This window comes from Mercenaria mercenaria, chromosome 15 (genome assembly GCF_021730395.1).
Source record: "Mercenaria mercenaria strain notata chromosome 15, MADL_Memer_1, whole genome shotgun sequence".
Taxonomy (NCBI): domain Eukaryota; kingdom Metazoa; phylum Mollusca; class Bivalvia; order Venerida; family Veneridae; genus Mercenaria; species Mercenaria mercenaria.
The window spans coordinates 57,126,069-57,141,492 of NC_069375.1; the positions used below are offsets into that span (position 1 = coordinate 57,126,069).

The 15,424-nt window shown below is 33.7% G+C and overlaps 1 long non-coding RNA gene across 2 annotated transcripts; it reads left to right on the forward strand.

Annotated features, from left to right (window-relative positions):
- The first annotated feature begins 509 nt into the window (after positions 1-509).
- On the forward strand, positions 510-11,367 carry LOC128548844 (uncharacterized). 2 transcript variants are annotated; one of them, XR_008367249.1, is made up of 10 exons: positions 510-719; positions 3,692-3,763; positions 6,566-6,681; positions 7,342-8,178; positions 8,428-8,593; positions 8,930-9,148; positions 9,790-9,884; positions 10,250-10,340; positions 10,628-10,724; positions 11,233-11,367. It is a non-coding gene; the product is annotated as an uncharacterized LOC128548844 (long non-coding RNA). The 2 variants fall into 2 exon arrangements; XR_008367250.1 differs by having other exon boundaries at positions 513-719; positions 7,342-7,410.
- The last annotated feature ends 4,057 nt before the right edge of the window (positions 11,368-15,424 follow it).

Below are 15,424 nucleotides of genomic sequence, written 5' to 3' on the forward strand. Positions count from 1 at the left end.
TCGTTCTAGGCTTTCAGAGGCTCTTCTCACAGATTTATTAACTATCATAACGGCAGTCTTTATTAAATTCGTGTGCGGTTGTAAAAAGTCTCCCCTTACCTGGACTCAGTGTTGTTATTTTTCTAGTCCTTTTGAGATCATAATAAACATTCAACAGATTTATAATAAGCCACGCTTAAGCCGATGTTTCGGGGGCGCAAGGAATGTTGCATATTTCGTTACCTATTATGAACAGACTCATTCAAACCGTGTCTGCAATTATTTCTATACTTCCAATGGTTCTTCTCGCAAATCTTATTGTAATATCTAAAAAACATTGTTGTCAACGTATTATTTCCAAGTGGCTATTTCCCAAATATAAAAACTTGTGAATGAAACTGGAATATATTTTTCCTTTTTATTGTTTTCAATATTGTTTGATTTTTACTCTACTATCCAATAATCTATCTGTACCAAAAGTCAAAGATATAGAAACACGAGACCCTAAAATAAACATAATATTTATCTCTGAAGCGTGCTCAGACAAATGTATACTTTCCCCGCAATTGATTTATATCAAATTTTTGACTTTAGAATGATAAATCTTTTCACTTGTAATACAGGTGCTTTTGTTAACTCTTTAAGCAAGTGGACAGGCAACATTCCTGACATGCAAGAAATGCGACAGAGTCCCAAGTCTTGATAGTTGCTCAGGATCGGTGAAATGTGCCGACGATGAGGTGGGTATTTTATCTACAGTTACTTGTTCAGTCATAAATGATAGCTGTTAACAGCTATAACCGATGTTTGTGATGTCAAATATATCTAGAAGATATTCATTTGATTTAAGAAATAATTTATAGCAAAAGAGTGTTTTAACACTTATAATTTATGCACGATAATTCACGAGGGCGCAGCCCGAGTAAAATCATTTGTACGACGTATTACCGCCAGAGTGCATAAATAGTGTTAACTATGGTTTTCGATTCTAATATTCCCTTAATCTAAAACAGTAGATAAAATATAGTAGCGCTCTTTCTTGGTCGCAATAAAAACTTTGATGACGCCACCGCACGTTAACGTGACGTCATTCTAGCGTAAGAGTGTTTCAACAAGCATATTAGAATTACTGATAAATGTTCGCAAGTTACCTAGTCATGCGTGAAAATGAAACCGAGTGAACGATATTATGACCTATAAGATAGACATTTCTTTCTATTTTTGCCTTTTCAATAGTATTAACAACCTTTTTTCCCGCTTTACTACGTCACACCCAACATTATGACGTCATGATGTTTATTTTGGAAACATGAGATTTATAGAATACTGTTGCATTTCAATATGAAAAAAAAGAACAAAAGCCAACAGAAAAGAAGCAAGCCACCAATACATATTAGCACTTAACGTGGAAATCAGGGTTCATGTACAAGTAACTGTATACGCTTGTCAGAAGACGAGCATCTCTATAATACATAAACAAAAATGACAGCACAAATAAAAACTTCTCCTTGATCACTTAACAAATATACATATAAGTTCAATTATAATCGTTATAATAATATTTAGGAGTAAAGAAAATTTAATGTTTAAGGTATATTGCATGTCAATTAGATGTGCTATCTTGACCGAAAACTATTGAACTCTGTGCAAAAGTTTGTCCAAAACTTGTTGCAAAAGGTTTTTAAAAATTCTTTCATGTCCATAGGTTATACCTTAGTAGAACAAAGCCTAATCAAAAATGATAAAGTTGTTTTTTGTTTTTTTATTTTTCAAATCAGATTCCTATATAGCCTGGAGGAGCTTATCCTTAATTTACTGATCAATGTTTTGATAAGTAGACAAACTAAGCATTTTCCGTAGCTTTGCTTTCAGATTTTAGAAAAATGCACGTTTTGAAGCCTGAAGAGTAGCGTCTTACGTAGACACCTAGTATTATTATCAGTAGGTTGACCTGGAGATCATACAAGCAATGTACTTTATAACCATATGTGATACCGCAGTAGGTCAGTTTTAAGGACGTTTCCTAGACTCTATCAATACTAAATGTATAATACTATAACCCAAATTGTTGTTTTGCTTAACTATAACTGGCAAAGTCGAGCTCTTTTATTACCTTTTTCACATATTTATTTGAGAAAATAGACTTTAACAGCGCAAGCACTGTGCTTTCTAATTTGTGAATTCTTTTCAAGTGTACAATTGTTCGAATCTTAGTGCATGTCTAAGATAATGTATTGTAGCGTAGGTGCAATGCATAAACTGCGAAAATTTCGTGCATGCCTCTAAGAGATTTAGATTTCAAAGTGTTTATCTATAATTTAGATTTCAAATAATTTCTATAATTTGAACACCTCTTATACTTTTATGGCTACGTATTTGTATTTATTTATTATATAAGTACATTTTTGAAATGTAGTTTTGATTATTTATATTTTATAATTCGTACCAGCGAAATTTAACAGCCATCACTAAATTTTCAATTGACTGTGACTTGGAGCGCCAGAATAAATTACAAACTACGGTATATACCGAGTTCAAGCAATTTGAACTAAAACAACTTTAAATGTATAAATTTTGTAACTATGGTGATACTAACCCTAACCTTCCGTCAGTATATCATATATATTATACACTAAATGCGTGCGAACATGCAATAATTTGCGAGTTTTTGCCGTCAGTAGTGGATGACATTTTGCTCGCGCTGTGTTTCTACAAGGCAATTATAAAATAAATGGATATATTGTTACAGCTGGGGCCGTATTCATAAAGCATCTTATGTATAAGTATAAGACATTGATTATTTACTTAAATATTACTTAGGTTAAAAATTTATTTTACTAAAGTATATTTGTTATTCATAAAACAACTTAATAAGTAATTCTTGTTTTTTACTGTGGATGAAAACATTAAGAAAACAACATTACTTTCAGACTGATACAACTTACACACTTATGTTTAAAGTGCTTTTATCTCAAAACAACACTTTAATCGTACTCACCACGCTATTTTATTTTCTGACTTTAGTCATTTCTTACGTATCTTAAGTTTTAGCTGTTTAATGACTATAACTTAAGTTTTTACTTAGACTTAACTTGAAATCACCACAAACTTAAATTAAATCTTAAACTTAAGACAAAACTTATACTTAAGATGCTTTATGAATACGGCCCCAGAATATTTCCGTATTCTGTACCAGAGAAAATGCCATTAAAACCATTACATTGCAGTAAATATCTCAAAAGTATAATAAAATAAAATGTTGCTAGAAGCCATCCAGCTGGCTAACGGAAGATCTGGGGCTTAGGATAATTGATTTTGTTGAGTTTAACGTCGCACCGACACAAGTATAGGTCATAGGGCGAGTTTTCAGCTTTGAAAGTGGAGGAGGACCCCAGGTGTCCCTCCATGTAGCATTTAATCACGAGCGGGCACCTGGGTAGATTCACCGACCTTCCGTAAGCCAGCTGAAGAATTAAACGCCCTGAATGAGGCTCGAACCCACATATGCGAGGGGCAAGTGAGTTGAAGTCAGCGACCTATTCACTCGACCATGGAGGCCCCTTTTAGGATAATTGAGGCTTTTATAAACATACACATTTATGGTCATGAATTTGCTTGGTTAGAACAAAATACAATGCTGCTTCTACTGAATTCTTCTGTGAGACTGACAGAACCGTCCGTAACTTAACGTAAATTCTTGAATGTATTGCAGATATGCTTTATGGATGAATTAATCACAGATCAATCGAACGTTGTATACACTGGAGGATGCCGCTCAAAAGTTGTAAGTACAAAATTATCTGATTAAATAACGCAGTAAACTAGCTTTCTATCACATCATGCAAGAAACGTGATAGAGTCTCAGACTGTAAAGATGTTTTCAGAATAAAGGGTTGAATAACAAAACAATATGCTTATTGTTAAATGAACGATAATTGTCGATGTTCAATATCAGGAAAAATAAATCATTTCTCATCAAAATGATATGCGTATACCTAATTCTCTTAGGCTAACTTCACCTACGCATGACAGACAAGGACTTGAATATTAAGAAATAGTACATCCCATTTATATTATCACATTATTTCTAGCGGACAGAATGTTATTCGCAACGAGCCACAGTCATTTCTTGTATGCACTTGTATATTCATTTTGAAAGTGTTTTTATTATACTATTTGAAGTTTTACAAATTAAACATAATCGAATGCACTGATATGCTAATGACGGTAACACATGCATTCGTACTTATTATTGAAATATATCTCAAACAGAGATTTACTCTTTAATGATATCTTTTTTTTTTTCGTAAAATGCCAATTCATATCGCAATAACATAATCAGCGCTCATATTTTGCACTCGCTTACCCGCTAGATTCGAGTAGATTTCACGGAATGCGAGTAGATAAAAACGTCACACAATTTTGTTTTTTCGAGTACAGATATTAGTAAAAATTGCCACAGTTTTTGTTAATGTTTGCAGAAATCGGTTTTGTTTTAGGTCGAGACAGTGACAGGGATTTCCTCGCGTATAGATGACAGAAAACACGTCATTTTTGCTTGGTTAGCATTTTTTGTTGAATGGTTTACCGAATAAAGAGGTGTAGAGGTCTATCCGATAATTAAATCTAGAACGCAGTCTACTTTTTTACTTCGTACCTACACGCAAATCGGTCCTTACTTATAACCTTTGGTACAAAAGTTCGCATTGCTGTAATTTTGTTGTAGTTTAGTTGCGGCATCAATGATGCGTTTGAATTATTTTGAGGGTCATTTTGAGCTAAAACGCACAAAATTGTACACCAAGGAAAATCCTACAAACAATATTTTAACATTTTTAATTGAAAGTCTAAATTTGCAAGTAGATTTTCAGATTCAGCAAGTAAGGAAAAAAGCTACTTGCTAAAATGCAATTGGTCGAAAAAGTTCTGATAATGTTCACCAAACTGATTAAAAGCGAAAGAAGAAGAATTGTCTGACACTTTTTCTAATTTTTGAACGACTTTTTTTACAATTAACCATGAAATAGATGTCTACGGTATACTACTGTTAAACAAATAAGCACTTCGTTAATCTGGCCTTTACGTGTACATTATTTTCATACTGTAAGATTCAAAATGACATTTCTTGTATATATATTTGAGCTTGCTCGAAGATAGAGGATTTTAATGGCAGAAATCTTCATATCACCAAGAAATTATTACCACAGGGTTGCCGTTATCGTAAGCTATGGAGATGTAGTTTATAAAAACCGGAAAATTTGGCTTAGTCTTTATTTTAATCAAATTTTTGTAAAATGGGTAAAAATGTTTATCAAAATATGACGCAAAAGTCGCGAAGCACATGGTACATGCTTAGTGATTGACCCCACTACAGTTAATTGCTACGCTGTCCTATTGGATTATGAGATAAAAATAAAGAGTAAGACTCCGTGAAATCTACATACAACGGACGGAGTTGAATTTTGTTTGCAGCTTTCTTGTTCGTGCCCTTAAAAGTTGGTGCCCCGACTTTAGACAAGTTGTTGAGTAATTTGGTGTAATTATACTTTAGATTTACCTTGATTTTATGTTTTACTTAATTCATCCAGCATTTTTGCGCTAATGTTAGAGCCTATCTCAGCGGGAATTTTATCTATATTGTGTTGTCTAACTTGTTGAAAATATGGTAAGTGCGAGGTTGGCATGCCCTAAACGCTTTTAACGCCCCCCCCCCCCCCCCCACCTCTCTCTCTGACCTCAAGTTACCTTATGTTTTCTTGTTTATTGTAAGCATGTTTTCCTCCTCTTCACTTCTCCTGTCGCCCACCTCCTTTCCCCTTGCATTTGCGCTCCTTTTTGCATCCACTCTCCCTTTACTTTGAGTAAGTTTTCGTGGCTCCCTTTATTTTTGCTGCCGGAATCCTAAGGCGGTACACAATTGTTTTTACCAGTTTATAGGGGTGCGTTCGTTTTTGTGCTTGTGAGCCTAAAGCGGTGCCCTACTTTGTTCTTGTATCTTACTTGTCTGCTTTTCTATGTTAGTTAGTTGGATGTGGTTGTGTGTTTATCTTTGTTAAATGAATGTCTGCGCTATTGTGGTTTTCCTTACAATGTTACTGTGATTCTCTTTGTATTTTCATCCTTGTTCTACTTTCCCCCTTCAACTTCCTCCCCCACCCCAACCCGTTTTTACCTCTTACCACTTTTTCCCCTTCCCCTCTGTCTATATTTGGCATAAATTTATATTTACTTGTTAGATTTTTGAAGCAACCCGTCTGTAATATTTTTCCGTTACAGCTTGTTTTTGTTGCGTGCCTACCTTGCAAACGCATGGCTCTGAGGCTATGTTTTTGGTGTTCTATGCCTCAGAGAAATCTACCCTTATCTATTATCTTTTTTAAAATTCGAACAATTTGTGCGCTATGTATATAAATGAAGATTATATTGATATAGCCAGCGTATCAAGGGCCTCAAAAAAAACCTATGGCGAAATTGCGAAATAAATTATGATGAAAACTATTACAAAAAGATCACATGACATGCTCATTAGATTACGTTCATTCATAATTGCACTTACAAAGTTCCTCAAGGTTGTTTTCTGTTACAGCTAACACCAATTCTACCAGCTGCTATCTTTGTGACAGTGACAGAGCTGACACAGAACAAAGAGATGTAGACATGCCTGAAGAGTGTGTGTCAAAAACTACCTGTCGGCCGAATGAGGTTCGTATGAATTTATGTTAATTCACTAACCTTGCATGTATGATGACATGCCTGAAGAATATTTGAAATTGTTTAACCCTTACCATGCTATATTTCTATAATGAATATGTCTATCTTTCAATTTGGAAGTACCATTAACTGTTTAAAGGGGTGCTTACCAAAAGGATACTGACCGAATGGCGAACAGTGAAGATCTTGACCAGACTGCACGGATGTGCAGGCAGATCATGATCTACACTGGTCGCAAAGGCAGAATTTAATCGTGACTAGCCTGGTGAGTGTTAAGGACTTCTACATGTATAACGTTCAACAACCAGCAAAGTAATTTTTTTCAGGCTTTGTTTTACTTTCGAGGCCACAGGTATACATCGAAATAAGGATAAATTACCCGGACGGCAATGCATTAAAAGAATTATATGGAAGGCTTGTTTAACTAAGCAACTTTTGGTAACAAGTTTCAATACTATTTTGGTAACGAGAATATCACCTGCCACTGCAAGCACCTAAGTATACTATGTTAGAGTTTGCAATCTGTAAGATATCATTGAAGTTGGCACGTGTAAAGAGATTGCATTTGCCTATGTTATGTTACACATAAATTGCATACTATTAGAATATTTGCAACTTTTTAATATAACGTTTTAAGATTATGTGTTTCAGGCATGTGGCGTGGAAAGACTCGACTTCAATGGTAAAGACAGACATCAATATACATGCTTACCAAGACGAGTATGTTAACTTATTAGTTAAATGCATTTTGATATTGCTCATCTTATGCTTATGTGGTAATTCTTTGTATATTAATCAAAATGGGGTCATTGAACTACTTTCTATTTACTCAGGTAGCCTGGGTATCTACGACCTGTGCATAGGGTATCCTGATGACCCAATATACGTTTTCGAAATGTAAAAATGTTATTAAAACATGTCTGCATTCTTTTTTCTTCTTTTTTAATGTTGTTTTTGTTGTTTGTTGTTGTTGTTATTGTTGTTGTTGATGTTGTCTTTTTGTTTTGTTTTGTTTTTAGGCGTTCAAAATGAGATAACAGGTATTAGTTCATATAAATTCTGAGAATATATTACATGTATTATAATTAAGTCACTAAAGTAGGAAAACATATATTTCGTTATGTTTAAATTTACGCGAAACGAAACAGCAAGTGATAATATAGTGACTAGTAGAAATAAAAGATATTTTCAATGTTCCATAAAAATGGCTTAGCACGAAATTTCTCTCATGTCTGCATTCTTAAGGTTGTTGGCCCGTACTGACAATCGACAATTTCCGTTCTTTTACGTATTTTCCGTCTGCAGTTTCGGCATTCTGCGGTTGTTATAAACTTTTAAACATGGAAAACCACAGGTCGCCCTACAAGACATAAATGAAAATGTTGCAGTCTGTTTGTTTGAGTCTATTCATGGACGGTAATGGAAACGCAAGCTATCGTCGACGCCCTCTAGTTCCGGATTAAGCAGAACTCAACATGTACTCATGTTGTAAGTATCAGAATTTAATTTTGAGACATTCGCAGATATCAAAAATAATTAAATAATTTTCTGTTATGCCGAAATCGCATAGACACGTAATCACATGGAAATCGCCGATTGTTATTGCAGGTCCACTGCCTTAATTTGCCTTCTCTTTATCATTGAGGTTTCTAAGAAGTTACAGTTGTAAAACACTTCTTATGATTTCTAAGTCAAAACTGACTAAAATATTTATATTCAAGTTTTGTTTGAATGCAGATATGCAAATTGTTAACCAAAGAAAGTCTTAAAATGAAAGATAAGTGCATTACAAATCCCGATCCTGCTATCTGCGGACAAGTTGGAAAGAGAGCAGTGACCAGTCAATGTACAGCATGTTGTGGGGATGGTTTATGTAACAGCGGAGTATGTGAGCAAGTCATAGGTGAATATCTTTATTTAGATATCTTTAGAAAAGTGAATTTAAATTGTTCCATTGCCTTTAATATACAGTGTGTTTCGGTTTTTATAGATCACAAAAATGAAAATCATGCAATAGAAAAACGCGTTCAACAAAAAAACCCGCCTGTACGCACGCACGCACACACAACATATACAAACACACACACACACACACGCACGAATAAACACTGCCACCCTTTTTCAGTGTATGTATGGACGTGAAAAAAAATTAAAATACCATTACTTTAACAATACAGTATTATTCAAATAGTCGAGCTAGAATGCAATATATAATCTTAAGCTTTAATTTATTTTACAGACCGTCTGTATAACTTATGGAAAGGTGGCGTCCTGGATTTTGATACTCTAAAGGTGAAAGCAACATCGGCTAAGATACAAACGACAAAATCGGACCATATACAAACAACAGGATCGACCCAGATATAAACGACAAAATCGACCCAGATACAAACAAAAACACCAACCCAGAAACAAACGACAAAATCGACCCAGATACAAACGACAACAATAAAACCAGGTAACTGAATATTTTTTACATTAACTGATCAATTTAATTTTGTTTTATAGAATGTTCACATTCTATCATCCGATTATTGGTAAGAGGTATCCTCTCGAAATTGTGATGACCTGCAGGAATTGTACGATGAAAAACTGGAAAAATATCAAATATCTGGAAATACCACGTTACAAAAACGTAGTCTGTTTTATGAATGTTGAAACCTGCAACAGTTTTCATTCCATAGCAGAATATCAAAACAGAATTGTAATAAGCGAGTTTATGCTTTGAAGAACAAAACTGAGAGCCCGAGGATCCTCAGAACCGATTTATGTTACAACATATCAAAAGACAAACCGATTCAGAAAGGGTTTATGCAAATTCAACCGTAGTACAAATTCAGACAAAAAGCACTAGAAAACAACAAGTAGCAGAAAAAGACATAAGGTGTTGCATTGGAATGATCAGTTACAAAATCATTACCCCCTTCCCTGGATGTGGTTGATTCTGAATTTTTAACAAATAGAATGATTTCTTACCTTTCTAATTGAATTGACAATGTATGATTGTTATAGTCTTAACCATTATGATAGGTAGTTATCATAAAATGATAGCTTTATGATAATTTTCATCATATATGTCGTGCCTTTTATTTTTTTTAGATTTGATGTCCAACTCTGATGCCGTGTGTCAACCAACTATGAAAGACCACTGTTATATTATATTTAAGTATCCACTGTCATGGATTGACGCAAAGGTATAATAGTTTTGAGTAAAATATCACATAGGAAAAGGATATATAAAATGGCAATATTTCAAAACTGATGTGATATGTTCTACCAAGACTAATCAGAACAGTACTGATCAAGTATTTAGCGATTACAATTTATTTTTGAATTTAGTTCAGTATATCAGAGAAATGAAGTCAGTGTGCAAATGTTTTCGGGGTTAAGTCTGTGAAATTAATTTTTTGCCTAGTAATGTATTGCTAGATAAATTCAGGGGAACGATGTTTAAGTTCAGTCATCGAACTATCTAGAATATAATTCTGCCAAAATAACAAAGTGATAATTTAAGTACAAACTAATTAAAAGCAAAATTATTTTCTCGTATCAATTTCAGGCGATTTGTCTTGCTAGACATGGTAAATTATTTGTCCCAGAAAGTATGGAAGAGGAAATGTTTGTTGAACAATACCTAAACATAGTAGGAGGTACAGCACAAGTATTTCAGTATATTTTAACATTGTCACGATTATGATATCATTTCGCAAAACTTTCATAAAGAGTTTGATAATACGTGTTACCACAAACAAAATAATCTAATTGATGGCTGCGTTACATCAGAAATAAGGATAAATTACCCGGACGGCAATGCATTAAAAGAATTATATGGAAGGCTTGTTTAACTAAGCAACTTTTGGTAACAAGTTTCAATACTATTTTGGTAACGAGAATATCACCTGCCACTCTTTCAATGTTAAAGGTATATTCATTCTAGATTTTTTGCACTACTCCAAACATTCCTTTTGGATCGGCGGAAGAACAGAATCGAGTGTGAATTCCTGGTTGGATATGAAAGGCAATAGTGTAGAAAGGTACATCGTTATATATGTATGTATATTTATTATGTGGTAAATATGGAAAGGCTAAATTGGCAAGCCGCCAACGGAAGAAGTTAGTAAGGAAGCCATAAAATGACTTGCCATCTGACTATCATGACTATGTGACTTATATCTGTGTTGGTGTGCCGTTCAATCTACCACCGGAATCATTATCGTATTGTCCAACCTCAGAAGAACCTTCCTTATGTTATATAGTTTTGTGAACAAAATGAATCTTCTAATATACCATGGGTATAACTTTTGCTTGTGACGCATGCCAATCAAAACACCTGTTGTCCTATTAAACTGATATACAAAATGATTATATTTCTTGGTATCTCTTTAGAAAATAATTTTCTGAAAGTATATATCCTCTGCAAAACAATATGTTGTAAACAAACCTATTGACATACTTTTGTGTGTGTGTTCAACATTACGAACATTTTTAAATTAATGCTAAGCCTTATGTTAAGGCTTTATTCAAACGTACTTACTCTTTTAGATGGGCGGCCAATATTCAAAATCAAAACGACACTTCTTGTATCGCAATGGATGGTCAATGGAATTTCCTTTGGAATAGATTCCATTGTAACAACACATTATTCTTTATTTGTAAAGAAAAGTAGGTATATCTACTTCAGAAGTCTAGATTATTTAGTTTAATTAAAGCTACTTGGCAATAGTTTGGGTGAAAACATTCTCAAAATTCTCTCAAATATCCATAATATTAGAGCACTTCTAGTCACTTTCAAAGTGCTCACATATTATGGATTGTTGAGATAATTTATCTTTTCGCCAACAATTTGTGGGTTTGTCCCTTTAATAATTCTAATGTAAACCATTTATAATTATTATTCTCATACGTATCTGTCTTCTCTCAGTCAGGATTAAATATTATGTACAAGTGTCACTGCTAAATATTGCAACTATCGTAAAACCATATTAAATAAATGTAGACCTAAGGAATCATGTTGTTTCAGCGTCAACCTTTTTGTGGAAACACAAATCAGAAAATGGGTTTATTCGCGTACTTTCTTTTTAAGTTAGTTTGACTGCAAAAATGCAGTGCAATAATGTATTTTATTTAATTTGCGAGGGTTAATGTGTTCTACTATTGTTATTTTTGCTATCAGAAGTGAGGACATTTTGTACACTTTACAGGATTTAAACGCACATAATTCTCAAACAGTGTTCTCATTTAGAGAACATGTATCAATTTGTAGAGCAGTTTCTGAACTTTGTCATGTAAATACCGTGAATAAGAAAAGGAAATATTTATCTAAATCGGGACTTCCATTTGGATCCAAGAATGTCAAGTTGTCTGTCGGGAGTAACATACATTAGTTTAAATGTTTCTAATAGCGTATAAGACATGCAGTTCAAGTCTACAAGTCAGCATTAATGAGATTATAAAGAATGAGTCGGTCTAACATTTCTAAATGGCCCTTCTGTTAAACGAACATTATTTCGCCGAAAGGTAGGAATTCAATAAGAACAATGCGGGGAGGAGGACTGTGAAGTTGACAGCCCCGTTGAAATATATATACACTGAATGACTAACTCTATACGTATTGTCCGAATATACATGTTTTCCATATGCATTCTGGGTAAATGTCAATTTAAGGCTAATATATAATTAGGCCCATAAGCATAAGAGTCAATAAATAAATATCAAATAAAACATTGTTATACATTCTGTATTTATTTCCAGGAAACCGTACAACCCGGCAACTGCAACCGATCGTTAAATATTTACTGAGATCCTTTTATGTGTAAACAAATCTTATATAAAGTGAAACAACACGTTTGAAGTTACTTATTTTGCATTGTTTTATTTCTTGTGTCTGCTTTATTTATCTTCCATTGATAATTTTTTTACAGTATTAGATGTAATAATCCTTACACTTTAAGAGATTCAAAGGTTGAATGCAGTGGTCTAGTGGCAACACTGTCTGCCTACAAAAGCATGGGCAATAAGTGCGAGCTTCACGCTCCTATAAATAAGTATTACAGAAATCTGAATAAGAGTACCGTGTATAGGTGCTATACACCTGGAATGCTGATGAACCAGGGAAGCTTCTGGACTATGAGCGTGTTCAGTATCTTGCTCTATCCTCCAAAGAAATTTTCTTCGAGAGGAACCGCCATTTAGTATGGCGCAACGGCCTTCCATAGAATACAATATACCTAATGCTAAATGACGATGCAAAATGTCGAATCTTTTATGTGTTACAAATGTATATGCTTATTTTCAATTTCTTTATCTTTATGAGTTAAGGATCTGTATCCCCTAAAACTAAGGAAAATAACTTTCAATTATTTGCAAAAGAGAAATGTACCGGTCAGATTTGACGTTTACTTACATATTACATCTTATCCTAAATGGAGAAACAATTAATAAAGACCAGCATTTGTTTATAATGATTTCACCTACTGATATATTATTGCCTTTTATGTAGAAATAAGCACTTAACAATAAACATTTGATTTTTATTGTTCACAATTTGAAACTAACTGCTACATTTGAAAGCTACCATTTGATATACGCGATATTTGAAACTAAGCATTTGACATGTAGCATTTTACATTAACTACTTTGCATTTAGTATCAGGAAGTTAGCATTGCGCGCCGTCCTTCCATTCGTTTAGCAGTGTATTCACTTCTTTCCTGTTTATAGATCAATCTGCCAAGAGAACAGCTTACCGCTAAAGCCGCGGTACTATTGTATGGTTTCACTGACGTCTTGTACGTTCGTAGAAACGCCTTTTTATAATAGAATCGTATTTGTTATATTAGACAGGTCACCTATGTGCCTTTTGAATACTGGAAACGCACTTATTATTATGTCCTAATATAATTTGTAATTTGCATCTCATATTATAATGTGGTATAATAAATAATTTTCATTCATACTTTACTCGCAAAATATGCAATATCTTAAACAGAATGCGGTAAGTGGATCACTGTTTAACGTAAAAGAAACATATACTTATCTACCCTTACGTAAAGGCTTATCTAAAGTAGTTAGTGTGAGTTGTTAGTACTAAAGGAATCTTAAAATTGTTATTTTCGTTAACGAAAGTAAACATCATAAGAATGTGGGTCATACTGACATGAAATCAGAATTTGCTAGTTTTTTGTTGCAGCTCAAAGGTACAAACAGTAGGTCAATATTAAATGCAATATGTAAATATCGCACGTAAGAAATCTTTGGCTCTATGATGATTATAAAGAGGTGTATCGCCATTCTGTAGAACTTTCTAAACATCGATTGTACTTCTGAGATATACTGCAACGTACAAATTTACATCATAAACATACTTCTACCACATAAATACCTTTGGGGGCCCGGTGTTCAATTGTTAATCTAGTTGACTGAATCGTTTGCCACTTTTTCCTGAGGAAGTCACGCGGTTGTATATGTTAATTGCCGGTAAAAGTTATGATTAGTTGTCATAAAATTGCCGCTAACACGTATCAGAAATGGTGGGGTGTATGTTGAAGGTTGTTCTTCGTCGTTTTATCTACAACACGAAATAGTCTTTAAACTCCCAAAATAAGGGGAAGTAGAAGAACAGCCATATATATGATTATATAGAAAAAATGAATAGTACTCTGGGGGTGAAATACGGCTTTCTTACTATCTGGTGTGACTAACAACCTCATTATTTGATTGAAATAAGAATATCATAGCAAAAAGCTATTTGTGATCTTGGTGGTATATTCACGGCCGTGCATTATTGACGTCAAAAATATATTTGCAGCTCGTAAGTAGCAATATATATTTACTATATAAAAAGACAATATAAAGTATCTGTTGCTGTTTCGTATGTGTACGAGTACGCGCACAGGATATTATTCTTCATTTCTGTAAGAGTCTTTTGTTTCAACAGTTTAACAATATCCACATAATTTAGTCATATCATAGTAATTTCAAGCGTAGGGAACAACTTCACTACATTTTTGACAAAGTGTATATTAAATGCTTATTTTTACGCATGGATGCTTGGGTAAAAGTATGAAATATCGTTACGTCTATTTATGGATGCTTAAAACAAGAAAGACGCTTGGTTTTCATTTAGTTTATAAACATGGTAGGAATACCATAAAAATAATGTCAGATGCGGAAGCAGTTGTTTTTGTTGTTGTTGTTTTTTGTGGTTACTTATGAAAATATAACCGACTTGTAAGAAATATTTTCGAGAAAAACTGCTGGCAAATTTCAGTGCTTTAAAGTTTTACCATACTGTGGATAAATTACAATTTTTCTCTTAGTTAGAAATTATTTTTAAACACGTTTTAATATTGTTACGTATTAAGAAGGAGACGTTTATGTGTGAAAATTCTAAGTTTACTGGTCCAGACCGCCCAAACAAGCTTACTCGGTAAAGCACGTTTGCATTCAAATTACAGGTCGCAGGTTTGATCCCCAGATGAAGAACTGTTTTGCGGAATTCATTTTATTGAAATCCCCTCATTGAATGTTCTAAGAGTTTTTCAAAAAGAGTAACGAATTTTATGCCAACTCATATGTTAAACCATGATCAGGTTGGTTCGAAAACAATCTAATAGTGATGGGTGATGTTACAAAATATGATAAAAATACCTTTCTCGTATCTAAGTGTAGTACCATTGTGTCTGTGATTGGGGAAATTCAGTGTAAACGTGCTTTTTTGTCTAATTTCGAAATTTG